At 38.8% G+C, this 6938-nt stretch overlaps 1 pseudogene; it reads right to left on the bottom strand.

The window, feature by feature from the left end:
- Window positions 1-6022: 6022 nt before the first annotated feature.
- LOC113354603 lies at window positions 6023-6122 on the bottom strand (annotated as a pseudogene).
- Between the last annotated feature and the right edge of the window lie 816 nt (window positions 6123-6938).

Genomic DNA, 6938 nt, shown 5'->3' with positions numbered 1-6938 from the left:
TCGGCGGAGGTGGGCGGTGGTAGTGGGAGGAGGTGGTGTTTATATATATATAGGTGGTTATTAGGTTGGTTTCAAATTAAATTAGGTTAAGGATAGGTTAGTCATTTCAATTTTTAGGACACTCCTTATCACTATAGGGAAGGTGGCCTAATAAAATCATGGTCCCCTCAAAAAAACCATGGTCCTTAAAAAAATCATTCCGTCAAAAGTGCCTTTAGGAAAGAATCCTCAATGAGTTTTCGAAGGACTAGCCTTAAGTGAAGTATACATTGGTTTTTGAACAACAGCGAAATAATTCAAATTTGAATTTAGTCTGTGAGATGGCTTTGACAAAGAAGTACTGTCCTGCGCGCCATTAAATAGAGGTTGTTGAGCCTTTAAGAGAGTGAACGTACTATCCAACGGCTCGATGACAGCCGGAAGTCCTTGTTTCAGTCTTGCGAAGCGCAAAGAGTCGTCTTCCATCGAACCGATATCCATCCAGGGACGGATCCAGGAAGTATAAATTTTTTTTAAGACCTGGGCTAAAAGCTTGGTCGAATAAAAAAAAAATTTAGACTTATGGACTAGCAAGACCACCCGGGCTTTAGCCCCCTTTAGCCCAGGGGTAGGCCCGTTAATCCAGCCTTGGGGATTCGGGTTCAAAAACCAAGCTCCGATGAACTCCTGACCAGTGTTCCACCTACTTTTCGGCCAAAGAGATTCGAGCTGATGTCCATTCTTTCTTCCCTGCTAACCCAAGAGACCATTCTCCTGTTGGTACTGGTCCCTTTACCTTGAGCCTTATCTATGACATTACTTCCCCTGTTCTAGTCTCATGACTAATCGCTAAAAGCCCTCCCCAAGCTGCTCCAATAGTATTGAAAAGAGACAAATCCCAAGCATGTTGAGGAACACCAGCTATTACAATCCAAGTATTAGAGATTTTGTGAGTCGAGGAAGTACACTTCTCCGATGACCAAGAAAAAAATCTGATTTCCACCTCCTCAACCAATAAAGAGCCAGTGGAAACAATTATGTTTTTCTCCATCGAAAAAGAAGCAAAAATTAAGTCTTCATTAAAAGATAATGGCCAAATCTTAAATGAATCTTTTATTTTAAGTGTTGTTGTAACCACCCTCCTATTTCCGACCAATCCACATTTAACGCCCTGACCTCTACCTTTAAAGACAAGTTCCAATCTCCCGAATAATTAACACAAAATTGATTAAAAATACCAAAATTAACAATTTCTGGGTGAAATGGACAGTTAAATTTTGATACTGTTTAAATGGACAAAAATATAAAAATATGCAAGATGTAACCAGTTTCATCGTGCCCATTTTCAAATATTTTTTCTTATTTTTAATTTACACAGGATGTATCCAGTTTCATTTTTACTATTTTTTAAATTTAAGCTAGTTTCATCCTTACTATTTTCTTTTTTGACCATTTCACCCAACTATTTTTTACTCGTCCATTTAAACCGTGATTTAAAAATATTTGAACAAATGACACATTTTCCGAATAATTAATCAATGGATCTCTCGAAGACGTTGTCATCAGAGGAGATTTCGTCCAACAAGTAATAGGAGAAGGACCATTAATGGGAGAATGATTGTTTGTCGGTATGACGTTAAGAGCTTGAGATTTATTGTCGCTGTAATTGCAACATCTCTCAAGGATTTTACAAAATTCTCTCCAGCCCTGTTTGTTTTTCCAACATCGGAAAGTAACTGGGATGCAAAAATCCCTTAGAATCAGGAATAGATAACTTCAAAAATTCCCCTCCTTTGTTTTTATTCCTGGATAAAAGGAACCATTCAGTTTTACAAGAGTACGACCACTCTTGTTTGAGAAATTCTTGATGAAGAATCTCGTGGAGATTTCCAATCCACCATAATCCCCCATCGACAGAGAAAGAATTAATCCATCTTTTCCCTTTACAAGTGTAGTGATTATACTACAATGGATATGCAGAAACAACTCTATTTGGATTGAAGAAAGAGATGAGATGAGAAGAATTAAGATGAGAAGGGAGTTAGGGTTGAGAGAGACGAGAGCTAGAACAAAAACTTAATAATTCACTAACTGTTCAACAAACAACAGCCACAAGAAGATATGAACGATATTCTCCTGTGTGACTCACACGTTGTCAGCTAATTACAAGCACACTAATACTAAGGGCAACACAAAGGGTTAGCCCAAAACACTCGATTAAAGATAGACATGGCTAAGGGACATGACAACTACCCTCTACTCCAAGAGATCTTTGTCCTCAAGGATCAGTTTTGGGAACTGTGTTCTCATTAGCTGTGTGTCCTCCCAAGTGGCTTCAGTATCTGACAACCCTTTCCATTTCACCAACACTTGAGCTATTTCCTACTGGCTCTTCATGACACTCCTGGTAGTTATAACCTTCTCAGAAATCATTTGCAATTTCCCTTTACCATATGTTGTGGGAAGTACAGTCTGAGCCATTATTCCAGCTCCCAATTTAGGCTTCCGTTGTGAGACATGGAATGTAGGATGGATTTTAGATCCCAAGGGTAGCCTTAATTGATAATCCACATCACCCACCTTAGCTATAATCTGGTATGGACCAAAAAAATTGGCTGAAAATTTCAAATTTCTTCTCAGCTGCACTGTTGACTGTCTATAAAGCTGCAGTCTCAAGTTAACCTAGTCCCCAACATTGAAAGATCTCTCAGTTCTTTTTTTATATGCCGGCTGTTTCATCCTGTGTTTTCCAATGCTTCTTTAAGAACTTGGCTCATTTCTTGCCTTTGATGCAAGTAGTCTTCAACAGCAGCATGGATCCCAACTTGAGATGACAAGACACCAAATTGAGGAGGAGCATAACCATATAAGGCTTCAAATGGAGTTAACTTCAAGCTGGTGTGATAAGTGGTATTAAACCACCATTCGGCAAAGGGAGGCCAAGTGACCCATTTGGTTGGTCTGGAGCTAGTCATGCACCTCAAATAAGACTCCAAGCAAAAAATTATCCTCTCTGTCTGCCCATCAGTTTGGGTATGATAAGCAGTACTAAGATTTAATGAAGTTCCCACCTTAGCAAACAACACCTGCCAAAAATTACTGATAAAGATATTGTCTCTGTCAGAAACTATGGATTTAGGCATACCATGTAACTTGAAAATAGTGTCAATAAATCTGGTAGCTACTGAAACAGCTGTGTAAGGGTGACTGAGTGCAATAAAGTGACTATATTTGGTGAATCTGTCTACCACCACCAATATGACTTCCCTCCCTTCAGATTTGGGTAGCCCTGTAATCAAATCCATAGAAATGTCCTCCCAAGCTTGATTTGGAATAAGTAAGGGTTACAGTAGTCTAGCTGGTGATAGACACATTTTTGTGTCTAATTTGTCTCGATTTTATATATTGATAGTGCTCATTTTTGTACTTATTATGGTGTTTTATGTGTGTAGGTATTTTTGTCCAATAAACATTTTTGGAAAAATCGGCTCGAAAAGTTGTCGAAAAGCGCACCCGGAGGACACTTGCTATTCGGACTCTCACTATGGATAAGGGGTACCCGAATTACTAAGGGGCACCCCTAGGACACCCCAAAGGCACCTGCTATCGGCACCCCTACTCTGGATATGGGGCGACCTTTCTCTTTTCCAGATTTTTGGCGGGAAAAACTGAATTCAAATTCACTTTTGCAGCGGAACATTCTGGAGAGATTCTGATCGAGTTTTAGGCTGAATTCGTGCTTGTTGTGGATTGGGATTACCCTGTTTTGATCAAACAGGGAAGGTATGAGCTGTAGAATCGAAAAAACAGGGTCAGAAATCGAGTCTATACAAAACAAAGGCTTGGAGTTTCATGGGACTTGTGAGATTTTATGGATCTGATTTGGAGTGATTCAACTGCATATTCGTGTTGGGATGAACTTCTTAGAGCATAATAGGGGATGTATGTTTATCAAATACGAAGGAATAGGGATGAATTCTTGGATTGAACGAAACAGAGGAAGAGCATTATTATCGGGAATTTTCTTGGTTCTATACATGGGGATTACGTGCAGATAAGGGTAGAAGATCTTCTGTATATTTAATGCCATCATTGGGAGATTCTTGGACGTCAGATTTAATTTGTAAGACGCGTAGATAAGATTCAGAAAAGGAAATATCCGAGACTTGCTTTGAAGGAAAGAGAGGGATTGAATCGAGTTATTTTTGGGTCTGTTGCCTATATATTGGTTGGTTGCAGGTCATAGAAGGGTTAAGTACTTTTTGGGGAAGTTTGGAAACAGAACAGAGCTAAGAAAAATTCACAGAGAAGAATAACCGAGTTGCAGTCGAGAGGAAGAAGAAGAACAGAGAATCGAACCACTTTTACCACTATCTATAAAATACATCAATTTTTTGCGCCGCCGACGCGGATTTGCTTTTAGGGTTTTAGACTTATTTTTCTTTTATTTTGTTAGGTTTTTATTATTTTTGTTTTTTTTAATGTTTTTGGGTATTTATCTTTTGTCTACAGGTTTTGGATCATAAATAAAATTGAGCCAAGGAGTTTGGTGATTTCGTAAAGACTGGATCTTAAAGCATAAAGACTTGGAGCGAGAGATTAAAGCGAAAAGAACGAAAAAGAAGACAATTTCTTTTAGTTATTTTATTTCTTAGGGTTTTGTTTATTTTCCTTATTATTAAAAAAAAAAAACTGTATTAGGTTTTATTATTTTTGTAATTTTTTCTTTTCTTTTTGGACACTTTGGACTTTAAACTTTGGGACATTATTTTTAAACCCTACGGAAGGGTAGTTTAAATATAAACTGTGTACTGAGAAGGACATCGATTACGATATCTCCTCGGCCCCTCGGGTTCGTACATGACATAGGAGTCGTGGCCCGAGTCGACTACAACCGATTCATCCCCCGTCTGGAACGGGAAGTAAGATTCTAAACACCCGCGAATCTCCTGTCAGCGGGTTTACTGTATTCCTTCGGTTGCATATATGTTGGGGACTTGAAAACGACTGCTTTAATTTCCTAGTAAAGGGAAAGGACTAGCCATACAACATAAGGGTTCGAATTTCATCACCGTTCTCTTTTTGCTCGCCTTAGGAAAAAGAAACCAAACGCGAACCTAAGCCTAAAATTTTGAATAGAACGAGACCTATAGGGTAACGATCTTAATAGGAATGTCGTTCGAAAAATATTGGTTACTCTTTTGAGCATACTTCGAAGTTCATGATGGTTTCTGTGAGTTAAATGCGTGACTGCGCCGCCCTGTAAGACCGGTGAGGCTTTGGGTATCAAATATCCACCGAGCTTCCCTCGCCTCTATTCAACTTACTTTGACTCGGATTGATTCCAGAGGGGTTTTATCAGATTGTAACGAGTTCCTTTTCGAAATAATAGAAGCTGGTCTAGAAACAATCTAAGTGGAGCCATCATGCTTTTTGTTTGCTAGAAATCAATAGGTTTGATTTGGTTGAGTCAGCCTTGTTTTTTGATTGCATAGAATTCCCCACCTTATTCTTTTGCATGCCTGAACGTAAAAGAGACGCCCTAGGTAGATTTGTTAAAGAGAAACCTAGTAGTTTTAAGCGTCTCGATTACCTCAATTTAGAAAGCCCGATTCTTGAAGATTCCGTTTTTGAACGTTCGTTTGAGGAGAAAATCCCTGATATTCCAATAGTGCCAGAAATGGAAACTTTGAAAGCTTTGTTGAACCCTACTAGGACTACTCGTCCCTCGTGTATCAGGTTATCTGAAACTGAAGAAATTATGAACTTAAGCCTGAAACCTTACAGTTGCTCCCAATATTTTTAGGGAAAGAAAATGAAAAACCCTATTTCCATGTTAGGGACTTTGAGGAAATTTGTAGTACCCTAAAAATTAGAAACCTTGATGATGATGCTTTGAAACTCAGGTTATTCCACTTTTCCTTGAAAGATAAAGCCAAATCGTGGCTATATAGTTTGGCTTCCGGATCAATTGAAACATATGAACAACTTACATCTGCCTTTTTGAACAAGTTTTTCCCTAGGCACAAAACATCGTCTAGTAGGACGCAAATCTGCACATTTTCTCAACAGGAGGGAGAATCCTTGTATAGGTATTTGGAAAGGTTCAATGATATATTAGCCCAATGTCCTCATCATGGTTTAGAAAAGGTTAGGTTAGTTCAGATCCTTTATGAGGGTTTAGATTATCCCACTACAACCACAGTAGAATCTATGTGTACAGGTGGGTTTGAAAACCAAACAGTTGATGATGCAATGACATATTTGCATGAAATCGCCGAAAAGACCCAACAATGGGAAAGTAATAGGGGACCCCAGAAAACAATTCTTCTAGGCAGAGAAAACATTAATAGGGTAGAAGGAAACTTTGAATCAGATGCCAAAATTTCTTCTATAGCGAAAAGGTTAGAAGCTTTAGAAGTGGGTCACACTAGTGGTAGATTAGATCCTTTTTGGGAAGGCCAGAATAATGAAGAGAAAGCAAATGCTCTCTATAATGACACTAGATTCGATAACCGTCAGAAGTTTGACCCATATTCAGAAACCTATAATCCTGGTTGGAGAAACCATCCGAACCTTTCGTGGTCTAAAGGCCAGAGTCAAGGTCAGTTTAGTAATTCTAATGCTCTCCCAGGTTTTGGTTCAGATAAGAACCCTTCAGGTCAGTTTCAGAACTCTTCAGAGAATAGAATGACGAGCTTAGAGGAATCTCTTAGTATATTAAGAAAGAGCCAGGATATGTTAGCACAGAGCCAGGACATGTTAGTAAAGAGCCAAGTTAGTTTTCAACAGGAAACCAAGCAGAACTTTCAAACTAATGTTCAGACTCTTGCTAAGTTAGAACTTCAAGTCGGCCAAATAGATAAGAACTTAATTGAGATAGATAACGGAAGGTTCCCTAGTCAGACTAATCCCAATCCTAGAGGAGTTCATGAAGTAGGTGCAAAACCATCGAATCA

The sequence above is a fragment of the Papaver somniferum genome, chromosome 2 (assembly GCF_003573695.1).
Source record: "Papaver somniferum cultivar HN1 chromosome 2, ASM357369v1, whole genome shotgun sequence".
Lineage (NCBI taxonomy): Eukaryota > Viridiplantae > Streptophyta > Magnoliopsida > Ranunculales > Papaveraceae > Papaver > Papaver somniferum.
The sequence above is the reverse complement of the archived record's forward strand: the minus strand, read 5'-3'. Positions and strand labels throughout refer to the sequence as shown.